Raw genomic sequence first — 24167 nt, forward strand, 5'->3', positions numbered from 1 at the left:
ATAATAACGGTGAGGTAAGAGGAAATGACAAACACAGAAATGAACCAGGTTTAGCACAGAGAGGCCCGCTTACTGATAGCAGAATAAAGAAAGGTAACTTATATGGTCAACAAAAACCCTATCAAAATCCACACTGGAAATTCAAGAACCCCCGAACCGTCTAACGGTCCGGGGGGAGAACACCAGCCCCCTAGAGCTTCCAGCAAAGGTCAGGATATAGATTTGGAACAAGCTGGACAAAAATACAAAACCAAAACAAATAGCAAAAAGCAAAAGGCAGACTTAGCTGATATAACTGGAACCAGGATCAGTAGACAAGAGCACAGCAGACTAGCTCTGATAACTACGTTGCCAGGCATTGAACTGAAGGTCTAGGGAGCTTATATAGCAACACCCCTAACTAACGACCCAGGTGCGGATAAAAGGAATGACAGAAAAACCAGAGTCAAAAAACTAGTAACCACTAGAGGGAGCAAAAAGCAAATTCACAACAGTACCCCCCCCTTAGTGAGGGGTCACCGAACCCTCACCACGACCACCAGGGCGATCAGGATGAGCGGCATGAAAGGCACGAACTAAATCGGCCGCATGAACATCAGAGGCGACCACCCAGGAATTATCCTCCTGACCATAGCCCTTCCACTTGACCAGGTACTGAAGCCTCCGCCTGGAGAGGCGAGAATCCAAGATCTTCTCCACCACGTACTCCAACTCGCCCTCAACCAACACCGGAGCAGGAGGCTCAGCAGAAGGAACTACAGGCACAATGTACCGCCGCAACAAGGACCTATGAAATACATTGTGAATAGCAAACGACACAGGAAGATCCAGACGAAAAGATACAGGATTAAGGATTTCCAATATCTTGTAAGGCCCAATAAAACGAGGTTTAAATTTGGGAGAGGAGACCTTCATAGGAACAAAGCGGGAAGAAAGCCATACCAAATCCCCAACGCGTAGTCGGGGACCCACACCGCGGCGGCGGTTGGCAAAGCGCTGAGCCCTCTCCTGTGACAACTTCAAGTTGTCCACCACATGATTCCAGATCCGCTGCAACCTATCTACCACAGAATCCACCCCAGGACAGTCAGAAGGCTCCACATGACCCGAAGAAAAGCGAGGATGGAAACCAGAGTTGCAGAAAAAAGGCGAAACCAAGGTGGCGGAACTAGCCCGATTATTAAGGGCAAACTCAGCCAACGGCAAGAATGTCACCCAATCGTCCTGATCAGCAGAGACAAAACACCTCAAATAAGCCTCCAAAGTCTGATTGGTTCGCTCCGTCTGTCCATTAGTCTGAGGATGGAAAGCAGACGAAAACGACAAATCAATGCCCATCCTACTACAAAAGGATCGCCAGAACCTAGAAACGAACTGGGATCCTCTGTCTGACACAATATTCTCAGGGATGCCGTGCAAACGAACCACGTTCTGGAAAAACACAGGAACCAGATCAGAAGAGGAATGCAGCTTAGGCAAAGGAACCAAATGGACCATCTTGGAGAAACGATCACATATCACCCAGATAACGGACATGCCCTGAGATAGCGGAAGATCAGAAATGAAATCCATGGAGATATGTGTCCAAGGTCTCTTCGGGACAGGCAAGGGCAAGAGCAAACCGCTGGCACGAGAACAGCAAGGCTTAGCTCGAGCACAAGTCCCACAGGACTGCACAAATGACCGCACATCCCTTGACAAGGAAGGCCACCAAAAGGACCTGGCCACCAGATCTCTGGTGCCAAAAATTCCCGGGTGACCTGCCAACACCGAGGAATGAACCTCGGAAATGACTCTGCTGGTCCATTTATCTGGGACAAACAGTCTGTCAGGTGGACAAGACTCAGGCCTATCAGCCTGAAATCTCTGCAACACACGTCGCAGATCCGGAGAAATAGCTGACAAGATAACTCCATCTTTAAGAATACCAACAGGATCAGCGACTCCAGGAGCATCAGGCACAAAGCTCCTAGAAAGAGCATCGGCCTTCACATTCTTTGAACCTGGTAAATACGAGACAACAAAATCAAAGCGGGAGAAAAACAATGACCAGCGGGCCTGTCTCGGATTAAGGCGTTTAGCAGACTCGAGATACATCAGATTTTTGTGATCAGTCAAGACCACCACACGATGCTTAGCACCCTCGAGCCAATGACGCCACTCCTCAAATGCCCATTTCATGGCCAACAACTCCCGATTGCCCACATCATAATTTCGCTCGGCAGGCGAAAACTTCCTGGAGAAAAAGGCACAAGGTTTCATAACAGAGCAACCAGGGCCTCTCTGCGACAAAACGGCCCCTGCTCCAATCTCTGAAGCATCCACCTCAACCTGAAAGGGAAGTGAGACATCGGGCTGGCACAAAACAGGCGCCGAAGTAAACCGGCGCTTCAACTCCTGGAAAGCCTCCACGGCAGCAGGAGCCCAGTTAGCTACATCGGAGCCCTTCTTGGTCATATCCGTCAACGGTTTCACAATGCTAGAAAAATTAGCGATAAAACGACGGTAGAAGTTAGCGAAACCCAAGAACTTCTGAAGACTCTTAACCGACGAGGGCTGAGTCCAATCAAGAATAGCTCGGACCTTGACTGGGTCCATCTCCACAGCAGAAGGGGAAAAAATGAACCCCAAAAAGGGAACCTTCTGTACACCAAAGAGACACTTTGAGCCCTTGACAAACAAAGAATTTTCACGCAAAATTTTAAAGACCAACCTGACCTGCTCCACATGCGAATCCCAATCATCAGAAAAAACCAAAATATCATCCAGATAAACAATCAAAAATTTATCCAGATACTTCCGGAAAATGTCATGCATAAAGGACTGAAAAACTGAAGGCGCATTGGAGAGCCCAAAAGGCATCACCAAGTACTCAAAATGACCTTCGGGCGTATTGAATGCGGTTTTCCATTCATCACCTTGCTTAATGCGCACAAGGTTGTACGCACCACGAAGGTCTATCTTGGTGAACCACTTGGCACCTTTAATCCGGGCAAACAAGTCAGACAACAGCGGTAAAGGATACTGAAATTTGACAGTGATCTTATTTAAAAGCCGATAATCAATACAAGGTCTCAAAGATCCGTCCTTTTTTGCCACAAAAAAGAATCCCGCACCAAGGGGGGAAGAAGACGGACGAATATGTCCTTTCTCCAGAGACTCCTTGATATATGAACGCATAGCGGTATGTTCAGGTACCGACAGATTAAACAGTCTTCCCTTAGGAAACTTACTGCCTGGGATCAAATCTATAGCACAGTCACAGTCCCTATGAGGAGGCAGTGCACTGGACTCAGACTCACTGAAGACATCCTGATAATCAGACAAATACTCCGGAACTTCCGAAGGCGTAGAAGAAGCAATAGACACAGGCAGGGAATCCCCATGAATACCACGACAGCCCCAACTTGAGACTGACATAGCCTTCCAGTCCAGGACTGGATTATGGGTCTGTAACCATGGCAGCCCTAAAACAACCAAATCATGCATTTTATGTAAAACCAGGAAACGTATCACCTCGCGGTGTTCAGGAGTCATGCACATGATAACCTGTGTCCAATACTGCGGTTTATTTGCTGCCAATGGCGTAGCATCAATACCCCTAAGAGGAATAGGATTTTCTAATGGTTCAAGAGTAAAACCACAGTGCTTAGCAAATGACAGATCCATAAGACTCAGGGCAGCACCTGAATCTACAAACGCCATGACAGGATAAGACGACAGTGAGCAAATCAAAGTTACAGACAGAATAAATTTAGGTTGCAAATTACCAACGGTGACAGGACTAACAACCTTAGCTATACGTTTAGAGCATGCTGAGATAACATGTGTAGAATCACCACAGTAGTAGCACAAGCCATTCCGGCGTCTATGAATTTTCCGCTCATTTCTAGTCAGGATTCTATCACATTGCATTAAATCAGGTGTCTGTTCAGACAACACCATGAGGGAATTTGCGGTTTTTCTATCACATTGCACCGAATTAGGTGTCTGTTCAGACAACACCATGAGGGAATTTGCGGTTTTGCGCTCCCGCAACCGCCGGTCAATTTGAATAGCCAGTGCCATAGTATCATTGAGACCTGTGGGAATGGGAAAACCCACCATAACATTCTTAATGGCTTCAGATAGGCCATTTCTAAAATTAGCGGCCAGTGCACACTCGTTCCAATGTGTCAGCACGGACCATTTCCGAAATTTTTGGCAATACACTTCAGCCTCGTCCTGCCCCTGAGACATAGCCAGCAAGGCCTTTTCTGCCTGAATCTCAAGATTGGGTTCCTCATAAAGTAAACCGAGCGCCAGAAAAAACGCATCAATATCAGCCAATGCCGGATCTCCTGGCGCCAGCGAAAAAGCCCAATCCTGAGGGTCGCCCCGTAAGAACGAAATAACTATTTTTACTTGCTGAGCAGAGTCTCCAGATGAACAGGGTCTCAGGGACAAAAACAATTTACAATTATTCACAAAATTCCTAAACTTAAACCTGTCTCCGGAAAACAGTTCAGGAATCGGTATTTTAGGTTCTGACCTAGGATTTCTGATAACATAGTCTTGTATGCCCTGCACACGAGTAGCCAGCTGGTCCACACTTGTAATCAAGGTCTGGACATTCATGTCTGCAGCAAGCATAGCCACTCTGAGGTAAAGGGGAAGAAGAAAGAAAAAAAAACAACTCAGAATCTTCTTTCTTATAATCCCTCTTCTGCAACGCATTAAACATTTAATACTGGCCTGGCAAACTGTTATGACCCCAATGGCGAGGGTCTCAGAGGTACGTGGAAGTCTGCAGAATACAAAAATCCAGCTCATAGGGCAGTGGTAACTGGGTTGACCATATATCTACTCCTAACGCCAACACTAGAAGTAGCCGGGGATCATTCCTACGTTGATTCTAGATGACACGCTCCAGCCGGAGAATCTAGCTACCCCTAGTAGAGGAAAACAAAAGACCTTTCTTGCCTCCAGAGAAGGGGACCCCAAAGCTGGATAGAAGCCCCCCACAAATAATAACGGTGAGGTAAGAGGAAATGACAAACACAGAAATGAACCAGGTTTAGCACAGAGAGGCCCGCTTACTGATAGCAGAATAAAGAAAGGTAACTTATATGGTCAACAAAAACCCTATCAAAATCCACACTGGAAATTCAAGAACCCCCGAACCGTCTAACGGTCCGGGGGGAGAACACCAGCCCCCTAGAGCTTCCAGCAAAGGTCAGGATATAGATTTGGAACAAGCTGGACAAAAATACAAAACCAAAACAAATAGCAAAAAGCAAAAGGCAGACTTAGCTGATATAACTGGAACCAGGATCAGTAGACAAGAGCACAGCAGACTAGCTCTGATAACTACGTTGCCAGGCATTGAACTGAAGGTCTAGGGAGCTTATATAGCAACACCCCTAACTAACGACCCAGGTGCGGATAAAAGGAATGACAGAAAAACCAGAGTCAAAAAACTAGTAACCACTAGAGGGAGCAAAAAGCAAATTCACAACAGTGAACCTCAAATACAACATCAAACAAAGCCACTGACATTACCGCCTTAATGGCAAGAGAGCTGAAAGGAACACCAATCCTAACTATATGCAAAACCTAAACCATACCGGAGCCGTGGTTATAAATGCATGTGTGAGTATACTACCTGTGGTGTGCCCAAGTCCTGGTAAACATCCCACCCCAACGCACGTTTCGCCAGTTCTTATTTTTCGCCCCCGGAAGAGGAACTGGCGGAACGCGCGTCGGGGTGGGACGTTTACCAGGACTTGGGCACGCCACAGGTAATATACTCACACATGCATTTATAACCACGGCTCCGGTATGGTTTAGGTTTTGCATATAGTTAGGATTGGTGTTCCTTTCAGCTCTCTTGCCATTAAGGCGGTAATGTCAGTGGCTTTGTTTGATGTTGTATTTGAGGTTCACATAGATCATTGATTACTCTGCATTAACCTTAGCCATTATGTGTGCGGTGCAGCATTTGATGTTTATTGTGTCCAACTCCTGGTGGCCTCTAGTTTGTTTTTGAGGTACCTAGGTGTCATTATTGATATATGTATTTATTTTGTGAATAAAATTGGTGAGTTTTACATTCCTTGTGCCATAGAGATTTTTTATGGTTTTGTGAATTGACATAGTTCTACGGAATGTGACCAAGCTGTGTCTAGCTTAGGTCAATAGGATTAATATGTATGCATTTGTATCTCTGAACCTTGATGAGTTCACAGTTAGATGATGTGTCAGAGATAGAAGCACACTGCCGGCGCTGCACTCACATCTCAAAGCAGCTATCATAATGTATCCAGGACATCTTCAAAGGGTAACGATGCAAGAAGCTGTAGTAAGCAACTGCATTGCTGTCCCTGTGAGAACCTGTTCCAGGAGGGGCGATGGACGCTGCAGGAATGAGTGCAGCCCCAGCCTCCTGTGACATCCTGTTTGAGACTCCTCTCAAATGAAATGTCAGAGGAGGTGCAGCAAAAAAAGCATATTTAGGGATTAGCTAAAATGGAAGCATTTAATAAAAAAGTTAATCACATAAGTGGTTAGGACTGCCCCTTTAATACTACCTTCACTCCCATACACATGCCCACTGTGCTCAGATGAGTGCGCCTGTGTTCTCAACATGGAGAATGGAATAATCTGCAGCTAGACACCTGGTGTAGTAGGTACCTTTCATGAGAGCAAAGGATCAGGTATATTAAAATCCAACATGGACCATTCTTTTACCCGATATCAACTATCAGGGTAAAGTTAGGATACTGCTACACATCATAGATGTTTAGCCAGTCTTAATGAAAATGAATAGATTCAGCTGATGTTTGATATAATTCATAAAGAGTAAACAAAAACTCCACTTAGATAAAAAATGATAACTTTTTTTTATTGAAAATCCACAAAAAGGTAGAAAAATATATTTGCCATTGGGCACACACTGACACGGTTCTGTCATACAGAGCGCTCTTAGATTATTTATTTTTCTCACTAATAGAGTGTAAGGAGGTGGCAGTGACCTTCGTGTGCTTCCTCTCTCCTGAATACTGAGGACATGTGTCACACGCAGCACCCTGACAGTTATTCATATTCCCTAATGTTCATTAATGTGTGTCATGTATTGTAATGTGATGCATTTGTTATATACTGTGTGTAAGATTAGGAACAGTATAGGACCGTAGGAGGATTAAAATAAAGGGGGCACATTAGAGATAGAGAATAGGATAGATAAGAGTATTAGTTTAGGCACAGGCAGCAAGGAGTTAAGTAGATGGGAGGGCACAGAGCAGAGCAGCACAGAGCAGGGAGATATAGGACAGACACTTCCTGGTTCTGTCAGACGCCGGGTAGTCTGTCCAAGGGGCAGAGCGCATACAGTGAGACAATTACAGGCTGTGGGGGATAAGCCTGCAGATGGCAGTAAGGGGCCCCCGGCTGAAGAATAGTGCAGTCAAGACCATCCCCAAGAAGGATCCGGGGTCTAAGACTGGGGTGGGAGCAGTGAGATGGCATTCCTGGCACCATTCCCTATTGGAACAGGACAAGCTGACAGGAAGCTGGTGATGCTGAAGATACAGATGGGACACGAACTGTTCAAAGATGCTGCCCGGATGGCAAAGGAAAGGAAAGCGCAGACAGGACAGAGTCTGGCTAGAGATACTAGAGTCTGCCCGTATGGCAGAGGAAGGGGAAAAACAGGAAACATTGCCCCGTGTGAACTGTGCTGCTGATTTGAAGAATGCAGATAAAAAGATGTCTCTGTGCTTGAACTGTGCTGCCTATGTGGTGAATATGCTGCTGTCTAGTAAAATTAAGCTGTTGGAAAAAGAACTCGTCTCTGAAGTGATTTGCGGAGCTCATGAATGAGGAGCTGACATGGCAGCAGCTGAGGGGAATCTGACAGAGCCTGTGAGTGTACTGGGGTGCATGCAGCACAAGGGACTTTATTTATCTTTTTATGTACGAGGTGCCGGGGTGCTCACTGACTGTTGCTAAGTGAACTCGCCCATGACTACCACCCTATGCCACCTTGTTACAATAGTTCCATTAATTCTACAGCGCTTTACAGACATTATTATTGTTGTCCCCAAAGGGGGCTTACAACCTTGATCCCCTATCAGTATGCTTTTGGAGAGTGGGAAGAAACCCACGCAAAAACGAGGAAAACAAACTCCTTGGAAATGTTGTCCTTGGTAGGATTTGAAGCCAGGAACCCATGAACTCATGGACCTCAATGCAAAAGCTTTAATTATTGCAAGTTTTTAATAACATTTTTTCTTATATATGCCAAAGGGATTTTTTTGTGCCCCCTAAGCTTCATGGCCTTGGTGCAAATGTAAACCCTGCACCTATAATAGGTATGCATACACAGTATGTGTCCAAGGGTGAATATATTTTCTATACCATTTAAAGTAAGGTTTCACTGGCTCGTACAAAGCTTGTTTTTTTCTGTGGTAGCATACGGATGCAAAACCTAAACAATAAAGAAACAAGACAGAGTAAAAATGGCGACTTCGAAAATTTAGTGCTGGAGAAGGATTATATCAATTCCATGGATGGCAAGAAGAACCAACAAATCAATTTTGGAACAAATCAAGCCAGACATGTCACTCGAAGGAAGAATCACTTGCGTTCTTTGGACACATCATATGAATGTAGCAATCACTGGAGGAGGACATCATGGTCAGAAGAATAGAAGGAACAAGGCAAAGAGGAAGACCAGCAACCTGTTCGCTTGCTATTATCCAGATAACAGCGAAAAAGACCCTGGTGGACTTATCTAGGCTTGCACAAGATCCATCTTCCTACGTTCATTCATCAAGTCACCATGGCTAGAAATTGAGCAAAAGACTATTAAATACTATAAATAATAAATTGATTTTCACTACAGAAGACACATTTTTTTCTATAAATGGATGTGATATTTACTCATTCTAGTTTAATACGATGTTTTGACGGTCTGCAACAAATCTAGCAGCCAAAATAATAAGCGATGTTTCATATGGACTTACTTTAGTGATATGGTAAGCTTTTTTAAGACTTCTGTTTGTCTGATATACACAGTGACATGTAAAAGTTTGGGCACCTCTGGTCAAAATTACTGTTATTGTGAACAGTTAAGCAAGTTGAAGATGAAATGATCTCTAAAAGTTCTAGAGTTAAAGATAACACATTTCCATCACATTTTAGGTTAAAAAATATATTGTCTTTTTTTTATTTTAAAACTGACAAAAAGAAAAATAGGCCAATACAAAGGTTTGGGCACGGTTAGAGATTTGTGTGCTCAGATAACTTTGACCAAGGTTTCAGAAGTTAAGTAGCCTGTTAGGTTTATGGCTTGTTCACTGTCATCGTTAGAAAAGGCCAGCTGATGCAAATTTCCAGCTTTATAGTAGCCCAGCCTCCTCTAACCTTGTGGCAAAAAACAGCAGGCATGGGTTATCCTAAGCAGCTGTCTAGCACTCTGAACATTAAAATGGTGGAGGCCCACAAAGCAGGAGAAGGCTATAAGCGTTTTCAATAAGCCCTTTCCTCTGTTCGAAATATAATTAAGAGATGTTAGTTAAAAGGAACAGTGGAGGTCAAAATAAGGTCTGGAAGACCAAGCCAAATATCAGTAAGAACTGCTTGTAGGGTTCCTAGAGAGACAAATCATAACCCTTGCTTGACTACAAAAGACCTTCAGAAAGATTTAGCAGATTCTGGAGTTGTGGTACATGGTTCTACTGTTCAGAGACAACTGCACAAATATGACCTTCATGGAAGAGTCATCAGATGAAAACCTCTCCTTCATCCTCACCATACAATTCAGCAATAGAAGTATAAAAAATGAAGTAAGAAGGAAAAGCATGGCACTATTGACTTCAGTGCTCATGTATTTGTGTAACAGCCAGATTTGTGAGCTGCAGTTGGCTTATCGACTGGTGTAAAGTGCTCAGATTAGAACATTCGTAGAACACTGCTGGCAAGAGAAAAAAGAAAGTGGCACACTCTTTCGATGAAAATAGGGTCGTTTATTGCATAGTTTTGGACATGGACAGGATGTGCAAGAATTCAGAGGGGTGCACTGCTGCTTTCTTTATTTTCTTGTCAGCAGAAGTATGCAAAATACACTGTTGGAAACAAGTCCTGTGGATCAATGAGGTTAATATAGATCGCTTTGGCCCCAATAATCAAAGGTATTTGTGGAGAAAAAAGGACACAGAAATTCAGGAAAGAACATCTCACCAACCACTAAGCATGGGGGTGGATCAATCATATTTTGGGATTGAGTTGCAACCAATGGCACAGGGAAAATATCATGAGTAAAGGGAAGAATGGATTCAATGAAATTTCAACAAATTCTTGATGCAAACATAACATCATCTGTACAAAATCTGAAGTTGAAAAGAGGATGGCTTCTACAAATGGATAATGATCCTAAACACACATCAAAATCCACAATAGATGACCTCAAAAGACGCAAGTTGAAGGTTTTACAATGGCCCTCACAGTCCACTGACCTGAACATCATTGAAAATTTGTGGCAAGACCTCAGACTAGCAGTACATGCAAGACAACCCAGGAGTTTTACAGAACTGGAAGTATTTTCCAAGGAAGAATGGATGAAAATCCATCAAACAAGAACTGAATGACACTCGGCTGGCTGCAAAAAGCGTTTACAAGCCGTGATACTTTCAAAAGGGGGTGCTACTAGGTACTAACCTTTGCATTGGCCAATTTTCCTTTTTGTGCTTTCTAAAATGTAAAAGATGAAAATATATACAGTATACATTTTTTGGCCTAAAATACAAAGGAAATGTGTCATCTTTAACTTTAGGCCTTTTAGAGATCATTTCATCTTCAACTTGCTGAACTGTTCACAATAACAGTAATTTTGACCAGGGGTGCCCAAACTTTTACATGCCACCTTTAGGCTCTGTTCACATCAACTTACAGCAGGCAGAAAAAATGTTGTATTATGCTGCTCCTCTTTTCAGATCTGACAGAATTGACAGCAACCTCTGACAAGTGTGTATTTTACCCATTAGAATGGCTTTCAATCATCTCCCTCAATGATTTGGCCGATATTATTTCATCACGGTTTCTCCTTGACTTGCCAGAGTTTCACCTTTAAAGATGCAGTCTTCTATTTTTATTCTGTCGCTTCCTTTATTAATAGTAATCTAAAACAAGCTTAAATAGCTTATAGACAGGTTCTCTGAGACTACCTTAGGCTGGTTTCACACTTGCGTTTTGATCTGCAGCGTTTTTTTAAAAAATGCATGTGGTGAAAAAACGCATGTAAATGCGGCAAAACCCCGCATTTTTTTGACGCATGCGTTTTTGAGCCAAAAAAAAAAATTTGTGGCAAAACGCGGCATTTTCCCGCGTTTACATGCGTTTTTGAAACGCATGCTGAGAAGTGTGTGACAGCTGCCAAACATCAAAATCAACTAGAAAACACACTATTAATAGAATTAGCTAGGGTTAGGGTTAGGGTTAGGATCCCTAGGGTTAGGGTTAGGGGTAGCTTTTTATTAGAATGTCCTGGTCACCAGGTCACTGATAAGCCACCCCCCACCATCAAGGTGATAAAGGGATCCTAACCCTAACCCAAAACCCTAACCCTAAGCCACCCCCCACCATCAAGGTGATAAAGGGATCCAAACCCTAACCCTACCCCTAACCCTAACCCTACCCCTAACCCTAAGCCACCCCCCACCATCAAGGTGATAAAGGGATCCAAACCCTAGCCCTACCCCTACCCCTAACCCTAACCCTACCCCTAACCCTAAGCCACCCCCCACCATCAAGGTGATAAAGGGATCCAAACCCTCCCTAACCCTACCCCTACCCCTAACCCTACCCCTAACCCTAACCCTAACCATAACCATAACTAACCATAGGGATCCAAACCCTAACCCTAACCCTAAGGGTTAGGGTTAGGATCCCTAGGGTTAGGGTTAGGATTCCTAGGGTTACTAGGGATCCTAACCCTAACCCTAACCATTATCCTAGGGATCCTAACCCTAACCCTAAGGGTTAGGATCCTAACCCTAACCCTAAGGGTTAGGGTTAGGGTTAGGATCCCTAGGGTTAGGGTTAGGGTTAGGATCCCTAGGGTTACTAGGGATCCTAACCTTAGGGTTAGGGTTAGTGTTAGGGTTTGGATCCCTATGGTTAGGGTAAGGGTTAGGGTTTTCCTGTTTTTTTTTGCTTTCTTGTGTTTTTCTAAAAAAACGCATGCGTCTTTAACGCAAACAAACGCATGTGCTTAAAAACGCATGGGTTTACATAGATAGCAATGCATTTTTTTGCTGCGAAAAAACGCATGCGTTTTTTCGCGGCAAAAAAACGCTGCTAGAAATTACTACAGGTTGCATTTCTGCAAATGAACGCACGCGTTAAAAAACGCATGTGTTACCGAAAACGTGTCAAAACGCATGCGAAAAAACGCATGCGTTTTTAATGTTAAGTATAGGAAAAAAACGCATGCGTTTTTTTGCGTTTTTTTAGCACTAAAACGCAGCTTACAAAAACACAAGTGTGAAACCAGCCTTACATTGCGTTTTTGTAACCACTTAGGCACAAGTAGTTATATACACTCACCGGCCACTTTATTAGGTACACCATGCTAGTAACGGGTTGGACCCCCTTTTGCCTTCAGAACTGCCTCAATTCTTCGTGGCATAGATTCAACAAGGTGCTGGAAGCATTCCTCAGAGATTTTGGTCCATATTGACATGATGGCATCACACAGTTGCCGCAGATTTGTCGGCTGCACATCCCAAAGATGCTCCATACAAGGCAGGATGGATCCATGCTTTCATGTTGTTTACGCCAAATTCTGACCCTACCATCCGAATGTCGCAGCAGAAATCGAGACTCATCAGACCAAGCAACGTTTTTCCAATCTTCTACTGTCCAATTTCGATGAGCTTGTACAAATTGTAGCCTCAGTTTCCTGTTCTTAGCTGAAAGGAGTGGTACCCGGTGTGGTCTTCTGCTGCTGTAGCCCATCTGCCTCAAAGTTCGACGCACTGTGCGTTCAGAGATGCTCTTAGGCCTACCTTGGTTGTAACGGGTGGCGATTTGAGTCACTGTTGCCTTTCTATCAGCTCGAACCAGTCTGCCCATTCTCCTCTGACCTCTGGCATCAACAAGGCATTTCCGCCCACAGAACTGCCGCTCACTGGATTTTTTTTCTTTTTCGGACCATTCTCTGTAAACCCTAGAGATGGTTGTGCGTGAAAATCCCAGTAGATCAGCAGTTTCTGAAATACTCAGACCAGCCCTTCTGGCACCAACAACCATGCCACGTTCAAAGGCACTCAAATCACCTTTCTTCCCCATACTGATGCTCGGTTTGAACTGCAGGAGATTGTCTTGACCATGTCTACATGCCTAAATGCACTGAGTTGCCGCCATGTGATTGGCTGATTAGAAATTAAGTGTTAACAAGAAGTTGGACAGGTGTACCTAATAAAGTGGCCAGTGAGTGTATATTCTAATAAGAGTTAGCGGAAAGCTAAAAGGGTGCTGAATGATTATCAAACTGTATCCATTGTTACAGATACTGGCTTAAATTTAGTTAAAATGAATGTGTCTTCAGAAAACGACCTACAGTGTAAATCAGATTTTATGCTAAATGTATTCTTTAACCACTTCGAGACCAACGACTGCACATAAACGTCAGGGCTAGCTGGGCTCTGTGCAGCGCCGACGTTTATGAGTGGTCGGTGGTCTTACAGCGCTCAGGACCCCCAGGTGCCTGCAAGTGATGCGATTCCTGTGCGGAGCGGTAGCTCTGACAGGTGACATCATCGGGACCTGATTGGATCAGGTCCCAATGATGTTAACCCTTTGCTATCTTCTAGATGCTACGATCGCAGCATTTAGAAGACAGCAAAGGGAGACCACAGCTGTATTCACCTCTCTGATGCCCCCCGTGATGAGATCTGATCACATCAAAGGGGATCCCGTGTTGTCCCTCCTGTCGGAGGTCACGTGATGGATCAAGAAATTGAAGGCGTTGTCAAGTTCGGTGGAGGAATCCTGATGATATGGAGTTGTTTTACAGCCAAAGGTATTAGATGATTGACCTAGATCGATGGTCGTCTCAATGCTGAGCTATATGTCACAATCCTACAAGAAAGGTTACTTCAAAATATGGAGTACTATGGGTATGAAAAGGACAGGATAATGTTCCAGCAGGAAAACAACTTGAAGCATACGTTGAAATTGGCAAAGAAATGGTTCAATGACAATTAAGTGCAGGTGCTGGAATGGCCCTCACAGTCTTCAGACCTCAACAAAATCGAACACTTGTGGGTAGAGATGAAGAAAAGGCTGTATACATACCCAAGTGAGGAGACCAGTATGCACCAACTATGGGAACGTGTAGAAGAGATCTGGGATCTGTTTTCAGTGGAGACATGCTTGAATCTGATAGAGAGCAGCTCAGAAGGATTCACGTAGTGTTGCAAGTCACAGGTGGATTTACAAAATAATAAAAAATAAAATTTAGACTTTTAGGAGCAAAACAGTAACAAAGCAGTGACATGGCAAGAACATGCATAACTAATCGCATGCAAAATAGTTTCAAGTCAAACTTATGCATGAGATAGGCAAGATGGTGCAGTGACCAAGAAATAACATGTCTGGTGCTTACTTTATAAGTTCATTCTTTTTGTATTTTGATAGATTGGATTTTTATTAACTTTGTGATACCAGACATGTTTTTATTTCTTTATTGGGAAAAGTTAATTGGCATGCTTATGTTTTTTTTATTTCTTTTTTTTTTAGATTGAAAAGTAAAAAACAGGCATTCCAATTACCCACCTTTTTCCGGTTTGAAAATAAAGAAATACTATGAGATGGTTTGATCATTTGTTCTATTTACTGCAATACTACAGTACAAAGGGTAAATTATGATTTCCTTAGAAGCCCAGCTTGTGTCTTGGCTTCATAGAAGACCCATAGTGGCAGCCTTAGCTCTTAGCTGCCAAGATAAATTATCAGCACTCCAGCATTACCAGCTGAGGGTCCGGTGGGTGTCAATGTTCCATTTAAATTGTGATTGACAGCAGAATCTAAATGGTTAATAGCAGCGAAGTGAGGCAGCTCCGCTTACTGCTGTTCCAGGCAGATGCTGGCTGTATAGCACAGCATCTGACGAATGTGGAGCGGGCTCACAACCTGAGCCAGCTCCTCACATGCATACCCTGGTGCGGATGTACAGTTACATTCATATCTGTCAAGAGATAAAACATGGTGTCATTTGATGACCAGGTTTTTTACCTATTGTGTTCAGTCCTATATTTTTTTTTTAATACATTTATGAATTGAACAATTCTTTTTAAAACTTTAATGTTCCTTTAAGTAGTAGTTTTTTTGAATGTTCTATACTTTAGTTTCTGAAATAAGTCACATAATGCTTCCTGATAGAACAGAATGATTCTCTCAAAGTTATTTTCCAATTTTGTGTTTTTCCAAAAGAGACTCGCACTGTCGCTGACAAGTTCCAGCGGAGTTTGGGTGGTTGTTCACAGATCATCACAGATGTGTTTTGCAGGCATGGAGGATTGGTCTGGAAATAAATACCATCTCGTGTTGTCATCAGTATGTTTTATTTGACAGAAGCGTATATATTTTGTGATAAACACTTGCAGAGCATTGGCAGGTACCCAGCAATATATAAACATTTCACTAATATCAAAATGTTTCGATGGAAAAAGCAAAACAAAAAAAAGAACATTCACAAATCAACCATTGCCACAGAAGTATTTATTTAGTGCAACGTGCCAAATTAAAGAAAATAAACTATTACAATGTCATCCTCTTCCGGTAATGTGCGCTATAACAAGTTTAAATGATTTAATCAATTTGCAAATGTTGTTTAACACAAACTGCAGAGGAAAAATGGAAAGTAGAAGCTGCAAAAATGTTGGAATGTGAGTGACGCTGCGGGTTTGAAAGAAATTCCATGTAAGCGGGGGAACATTTCTCTGTGTAGTATAAAATGCTAAAAAATACGTCAGCTGCTCTTCATATAATGGTGACTGCGATGTGCACAATTCTTTATCCTGTTAATGTAAGGGATTTTCTAAACGTCTGAAAAATATAAAATGTATCTATATGTGAATGATATCCAAATAATCCAACCAATGCTCAAAAAGTAACCACTTTTATTTTCTTTCTTTCTTTCTGTCTTTCTTTCTTTTCTTCCTTCTTTTCTTTTTCTTTCTTCCTTCCTTCCTTCCTTTCTTTCTCCCCCATTTCTTTCTTTCTTTCTTTCTTTCTTTCTTTCTTTCTTTCTTTCTTTCTTTCTCCCCCATTTCTTTCTTTCTTTCTTTCTTTCTTTCTTACTTTCTTTCTTTCTTTCTCCCCCATTTCTTTCTTTCTTTCTTTCTTTCTTTCTTTCTTTCTTTCTTTCTTTCTTTCTTTCTTCCTTCCTTCCTTCCTTTCTTTCTTTCTTTCTCCCCCATTTCTTTCTTTCTTTCTTTCTTTCTTTCTTTCTTTCTTTCTTTCTTTCTTTCTTTCTTTCTTTCTTTCTTTCTTTCTTTCTTTCTTTCTTTCTTTCTTTCCCCCATTTCTTTCCCCCATTTCTTTCTTTCTTTCTTTCTTTCTTTCTTTCTTTCTTTCTTTCTTTCTTTCTTTCTTTCTTTCTTTCTTTCTTTCTTCCTTCCTTCCTTCCTTCCTTCCTTCCTTTCTTTTTCTTTCCTTCCTTCCTTTCTTTTTTTTCTTTCTTACTTTCTTTTTCTACAATTCAGATTACTATAAAGAGATCATTGTAATTTAGCAAACAGTAGAATACATTATTTAAAGTTAGTATTTACGGTACCTATTTTCTTGTCTCTTCCCCTGGGTGTTCTCTTTGCTTTTCCCAGTTTCCCCTTTTTGTCCTTACAAACCTTTTTTTTTTCTTCCTTTCCCTTTTTCATCCTGAACCTTTTCCATTCTACATTTCCCCATTACCTTTCATGTCTTTAAATTTAGCTTTTTTTAAACTTTTATTATGTTTTTATATATGTCAACATTATTGTGCATTCATAATATGGTTCCTCCTTTTTTCTTTATCCCCCCTTTTATGTAAAATTTCCTCCTTAATAAAAACTATTTAAACAAACAAAAAGTAATCATCTTTCATTTTTATCATCTTACACAGCACAGTTTTGATGCTGCCAGGGCTATTTGTGAAAGTGATTACTAATGTAAAGGACAGGAGTCCCCTAGGAACTTTCAGAGAAGTGCCTAATGTTTAGTGTCTTAATGTTTACCGGATACTTCATTTTGAGCTATGGAGGCATTGACTTTCATTTTTAATGGCATGCCCATTTCTGTGGAGCACAGTTGTTTTGATGCTGCCAGGGTTTGGCATGGATTATCAATGTAAAAGACTGATAACATAACCTAAAAGTCCTAACATTTCTCTATGTTCTGAATGTTATATGTAACATTATATGTTATAGTGTGCTGCTCGTTGCATGGGTTACCGGCCACGTCTGCTCTGTATAAGAGATGGCCACTTTCCTCGGTAAGGAGCGCAGGGCTTGCAGGATCGTTGTCTTAGAGCTTGCAGGCGCTGCTCCGAAGCCGGCTGGAATGTTGGATCAGGCTGCAGCATTTGAGAGCGCACACTTTGGGACTGGTTGGATGTAAGCATGCTGTTGGTCTAAATTGTGAATCTTCAGAATTCTGCAATAACCTGGGAAGACAGAAGAGCGGTGCACTGCAGAAAAAAACATTAGACCTCCCCCTTTAACACAACCTTAAATCTGAAAATTTAGGTAAAGAATAAAATTTTCTGAAAATCCAACTCATCAGGGTCCAGAAAGCTGACACATTGGGAAGCAGATCACCAGGTTTTTGCTGTGTAAACTGAGGGCAGCATGAGGTAAGGGCTGAGACACTAATTTCAGTGATGTGTCACTTATTAGGATGTTTGCTGTTGTTTCAATATTTTACCAGCAGGAGATTATCACTGCCCGGACAGGTGCCAGTGTGAGGCTTGGTCTAACCATACTCTCACCACTGATAAGCAGCTTCCTGTCTGTATACAATGTACATGGAGAGCCTGGGGTGGGCGGAGGCAGCTTTCAGATCTCTACTCCATGCTACATCTAAAAACTCTGATCATATCACGACTGCTGCACCCAGTAAACTAAGTGATACATTTTTGGATTCAGGGTCTCTTTCTCTATATTATGCTGCTCTCAGATGAGGTAGCTAAAACCTGATAACAGATTTACTCCTTGGCTCCAATGCAACATCTATAACAGTATTTTCTCTGATCGCCCATGACGGCACCACGGAGAGAGGGGATCCGCCCACCAAGGACAGGAAACCTACGGATAAAAAGGCGGTACCACTCTCCCGCATCAGTTGGTTTCCTGTCCTTGATGGGAGACCTATGGACTTACCAGATCGACGTGGGAATTCCGGGGCCATCTAGTCCGATTCAGGCAGCTGGGGTCCCTCTGCCTCGGCTAAGGTGGTGACCCGAAGCGCCACCGCGAAGGGCTAGTGGGCCTCTAGGGTGTGCGGGGGAGGTGACGGGGAGTTCGCGGTCACCTCCCCAGGTAAGATGCAGCCAGCAACATCCAGGGGGGTCCCTCTGTGGTTGCGGGAGGTGCGGCGCGGCCCTCCCCAAGTATCAGGCGTCAGTCTGCACACTGCACCACCATCGGGCGTGCAGAGCCGCGCAGCAGGGACTGCATAGGACCGGAGGCGCCGGTCAGCAGCGCCATATATGCACTCCCGGCGCCATCTTGGTGCGGGACGCTTCTGCGCAGGCGCCGCTTAACCCGACTGCGCAGGCGCCGGCGTTCGGCGCTCCTCGCCATCAGCCGGGCGCTACTGCGCAGACGCCGACGTTCGGGCGCTACTGCGCAGACGCCGACGTTCGGGCGCTACTGCGCAGGCGCCGGCGTTCGGCGATCCTCGCCATCAGCCGGGCGCTACTGCGCAGGCGCCGACGTTCGGGCGCTACTGCGCAGGCGCCGGCGTTCGGCGCTCCTCGCCATCAGCCGGGCGCTACTGCGCAGGCGCGGATGGAAAAATGCGGCGCGAAGGCTTTAAATGAGGAAAATCACTTCCTCTTAGCGGCTCCGCAATATCAGCAGCAGCCTCAAAAAAGCAGAGAGTGTTGTCAAAGCAGTAACCGCAGAGCAGCAATATGAGCGACCCGGCATCTCCCTTGCCAGAATCATCTCCACCTATTGCAGCGCCACAGCAGCAGCAGCAGCAAAAAAGGCGACAGCAGCACCAGGACACCAGCAACGAACGCCAGAGGTCCCAACGCAGTAAGGGATCCAGTACGGCGTCGGGGAAAAAGCCAGAGGCAGAGAATCCCCAACCGGTATTTATGGGTCCTGGAGCTGGTAAGTGGATCTTCGTGAAAGTCAGAGACAGTAAGGTTATTATTTGTCTCTTTTAGGGGAGGAAGAGCGCAGGCAAAACAAAGCATAAAATTTGTGCCATCTGTAGAGAAGATCTTCCACCTACCTGGGAGAAGACGCTGTGTAACACTTGCATACAGCAGACAGTATCTGAAAGTCTGCCAGGGTTTGCAACCGATTTAAAAAACCTGATTAAAGAGCAAGTAGAAGATACCCTTAGATCACTAAAAAAGGGGAAAAAACGGAGAAAGACCAAGGATAGGTCTCCATCTCCGGTCTCAAAATCTGACAGCGATAGTGCAAGCTCAGTATCCTCCTCCTCCTCATCTGCATCATCCACTTCTTCCTCGGGGGGGCACAACTGTTTCCCACTAGAGGACACCGATGGCCTCATAAAGGCGGTGAGAAGTACTATGGGGTTAGTAGACTCCCACCCCAAAAAATCGGTACAGGACATCATGTTCGGGGGCCTAGAACAAAAGAAGAGGAGAGTTTTTCCACTTAATGATACAATTGCGGCTTTAATCAAAAAAGAATGGAAAAAGCCCATGAAAAAGTCTCTCTTGACTCCCAAAAGGAAATACCCTTTTGGGGATGAATCCTGCTCCTTTTGGGAAAAAGCCCCCAAATTAGATGTGGCTATAGCCAAAGCATCAAAAAAGTTCGCACTCCCGTTTGAAGACATGGGGGTACTAAAAGACCCTATGGACAAGAAGGCGGACGCCTTCCTCAAAGGTTCTTGGGAGGCAGCAGGGGGGGGCTTAAAACCTGCAGTAGCAGCGGCGTGTACATCTCGCTCCCTAATGATTTGGCTAAACCAACTAGAGGGTCAATTAAAAGGGAAGACTTCCCGAGACTCAATACTGAATACTTTACCAGTGATGAGGGGAGCCGCGGCTTTCCTGGCTGACGCCTCGGCCGACTCAATCAGACTAGCCGCTAGGTCAGCAGCACTGGCTAATGCGGCCAGGCGCGCCCTCTGGCTTAAGAACTGGCCAGGCGACCTCCAAACTAAGACAAGACTGTGCACCATCCCCTGTGAAGGAGAATTCTTGTTTGGTTCCACTTTAGATGACATTTTAGAAAAAGCTGGGGATAAGAAAAAGTCCTTTCCGCCCTTGGGCCTCCCCTCTTACCGGAAGCCCTTTCGGAGCAAGAGGTTTTTCCGAAAGAATCCGGGGAGAGGCCAGGGGAAATGGGATGATAAGAGGAACAAAAACAAGGGGTTTATCTTTAATAAAAACCCCAATGATAACAAGAAACCCCCGCAATGAAGGTTCGCCCCAGGTGGGAGGGAGGCTGTCTCACTTTCTCCCAGCCTGGAAAAACATTTCCTCCAGTCAATGGATACTGAACATTATAGAATCAGGACTGAGGTTAACATTCAAGAGGTACCCTTGTCCCTCTTTCACGATGACATCTACAAGATCTTCAGTAGAGGAGCAGCTGGCACTAGAAAGAGAAGTCATCGGGTTAGTAGAAAAGAGAGTTCTCCTGGAGGTCCCCCCTCAAGAAAGAGGTCAAGGATACTATTCCCCTCTATTTCTGAGAAGGAAACCAGACGGGTCTTTCAGAACCATCATAAATCTGAAAAGTCTAAACAACTACTTAGAGGTTCAGGCATTCAAAATGGAAACGATAAAGTCATCTATCAAAATGCTGTTTCCTCAATGCTTCATGGTGGTTCTAGACCTAAAGGACGCATATTATCACGTCCCAATACACAAGGATCACCAAAGATTCCTCAGGATGGCGGTTCACATCAGAGGAGTCCTAAGCCACTTCCAGTTCTCAGCTCTGCCCTTTGGTCTAGCCATAGCCCCGAGGATTTTCACAAAACTGATTGCGGAGGTAATGGCCCACCTCAGAAAAGAAAATACCTTAATCGTACCATATCTGGACGATTTTCTGCTGATAGGCTCCTCCCCGCAGCACTGCGAGCATCAACTGGCAATTGTGATTCATTCACTAAAAGAACTAGGCTGGCTAATAAACATAGAAAAATCCAGACTAATACCTTCTCAAGTTCAGGAGTACCTAGGTCTTACCCTAGACTCCATAAAAATGGAATGTCGGCTGCCGGAGAACAAAATACAAAAAATAAAAAGTTTGGTTTCGAGGGTTCAATCTCTCCCCTCCATAACACTCCGTCAGGGTATGTCCCTCCTAGGCTCCATGACCGCTTGCATCCCCGCAGTCCAGTGGGCCCAATTACATTCCAGAGACCTCCAATGGCAGATATTGGCAGAACAAACCCGTCTAGGAGAGCATTTAGACGGGCGGTTAATTCTATCACCTCGTACCAGCCACTCTCTGACATGGTGGAAATCGCAGGAAAATCTTTCCCAGGGGGTCCCGTGGGTAATTCAGATCTCAAAAGTCCTAACTACGGACGCAAGCCCCTCAGGGTGGGGAGCTCATCTAGACAATCTAGTAGCCCAGGGCACCTGGTCTCCGTCCCTAGCAGACAAATCCTCCAATATGAAGGAACTTCTGGCAGTCAAATTTGCCCTTCAGAAATTCTTAAAAGTCCTTCACTCTCATCATGTAAGAGTGATGTCAGACAACCGAGTGGTAGTGTCTTACCTCAATCACCAGGGGGGCACCCGTTCCAAAAATCTAATGGAAGTGACCAACTCAATCCTGCAAATAGCCGAGAGCAACCTCCTATCCATAACAAGTCTACACATAAAAGGGGTAGACAACTACAAGGCAGACTTCCTCAGTCGGTCCAGCCTAAAACAGGGAGAATGGGAACTAAATCAGGCAATATTTACTCAGATCACAGAGAAATGGGGGGTTCCCAAAATAGATCTCTTTGCGAGTCACCTAAACAAAAAAGTAACCTCCTTTTGCTCCCTATCTCCCCTGGGGAACCCAGTAGTTGTGGACGCTTTCCTGATGTCTTGGAGCCATCATCTGCTCTATGCCTTTCCTCCTCTCATTCTAATTCCAGCGGTGCTGAGGAAGATTCGGGAGGACGGGGCGCGGGTTATCTTAATTGCCCCGTTCTGGCCGAAGAGACCTTGGTTCTCATGGATGAGGAAGATGTCAATGTCCGACCCCTGGGTATTACCAGACCTTCAGGACATATTGTCGCAGGGCCCAGTCTGTCATCCAAGGGTCAAGAACTTGCACTTGACAGCTTGGCTCTTGAAAGGAAGCTATTAAAAGACAGGGGGTTCTCCCCAGGGCTAATCTCAACCTTATTACAAAGTAGGAAGCCAGTTACAACGAAACAATATGGCAAGATATGGAAAAAGTTTCTATCTTCATCAGGTGAAAAAATAGGGAAAGAAATTCCCCTTAATTCCATATTAGAGTTCCTACAAAATGGGTTGGAGATGGGGCTGGCCACTAGTACCTTGAAAGTTCACGTGGCAGCATTGGGGGCCCTATTCAATTTTGATTTAGCTTCAAATAGGTGGGTCGCTAGATTCATAAAAGCAGCAGGAAGATCAAGGCCTCTTCCGATAAAAATCGTTCCTCAATGGGACTTAAACTTAGTCCTTAAAGCCCTGACCAGTCCACCGTTCGAACCATTAAACGAAGCTTCAATAAAAAACCTATCTCTCAAAACCGCTCTGCTAGTCGCCCTCACTTCTGCCCGTAGGGTCAGCGACTTACAGGCTCTTTCGGCTAACCCCCCTTACACACAATTTCTAGAGGATAGGGTCATTTTAAAAACAGACCCAGCATACCTCCCGAAAGTGGCATCAAAGTTCCACAGGTCTCAGGAGATTTCCCTCCCTTCCTTCTGTCCCAACCCTGTAAACAAGAAGGAACAAACATTACATACACTAGACGTACGAAGATGTCTCTTACGCTACCTAGAAGTCACTAGGGAGAGTAGGGAGGATGCCTCTCTGTTTGTGTGTTTCCAGGGTCCCCGGAAGGGGAAAAAAGCATCGAAAGCCACCATAGCAAGATGGATTACGGATGCCATCAGTCTTTCATACTCAGCAAGTGGGATGTCCGTTCCTGGGGAGGTTAAGGCGCACTCAACAAGGGCAGTGGCATCTTCCTGGGCGGAGAAGGCCGGAGTTCCTATAGACCAGATATGTAGAGCTGCTACCTGGTCCTCACCATCTACTTTCTATAGGCACTATAGATTGGACCTAAACTCCTCTTCGGACCTTACCTTCGGTAAAAGGGTTCTGGAAGCGGTGGTCCCTCCCTGAATGTACTATCTATGCAATTCTCTCCGTGGTGCCGTCATGGGCGATCAGAGAAAAATATAGTTCTTACCGATAACGGTATTTCTCTGAGCCCATGACGGCACCCGTACATTCCCTCCCTTCACTTATGGGTGCTCACATTAAATAGTGCCATAATTTATCCATAATTTATTCATAGTTTATTAATAGTTTAAAGTCACGCGGTATCTCGTTATGCTAAACAGTTAAAACTAACAAATGTTTTAGTAGTCTCCCATCATTTTCTATGTAAAACAACTGATGCGGGAGAGTGGTACCGCCTTTTTATCCGTAGGTTTCCTGTCCTTGGTGGGCGGATCCCCTCTCTCCGTGGTGCCGTCATGGGCTCAGAGAAATACCGTTATCGGTAAGAACTATATTTTTAACTAATATGTGCCACTTTCATTGGTAAACTTCATGTATCGCTGAAAAGCTCCAGGACTTGCGTGACTCTGCTACCTTCGTGCGCTATAACTATCCCCCCTTTTACACAAAGCCTGTAGAAAACCAAGGTTTGCCTCCCTTATTCCTCACAACAAGTTAGAAATGTCTAATATGTCCAGGAACTGTCCTGATTCTCATACTGTTTTTGACT

At 44.2% G+C, this 24167-nt stretch overlaps 1 protein-coding gene across 1 annotated transcript in view; it reads left to right on the top strand.

Moving 5' to 3' along the window:
* The window catches only part of MALRD1 (MAM and LDL receptor class A domain containing 1), a 491201-nt gene that overhangs the window by 59785 nt on the left and 407249 nt on the right, over positions 1 to 24167 (top strand). The gene's annotated exons all lie outside the window — the stretch shown is intronic.

Source organism: Ranitomeya variabilis, chromosome 6 (genome assembly GCF_051348905.1).
Source record: "Ranitomeya variabilis isolate aRanVar5 chromosome 6, aRanVar5.hap1, whole genome shotgun sequence".
Lineage (NCBI taxonomy): Eukaryota > Metazoa > Chordata > Amphibia > Anura > Dendrobatidae > Ranitomeya > Ranitomeya variabilis.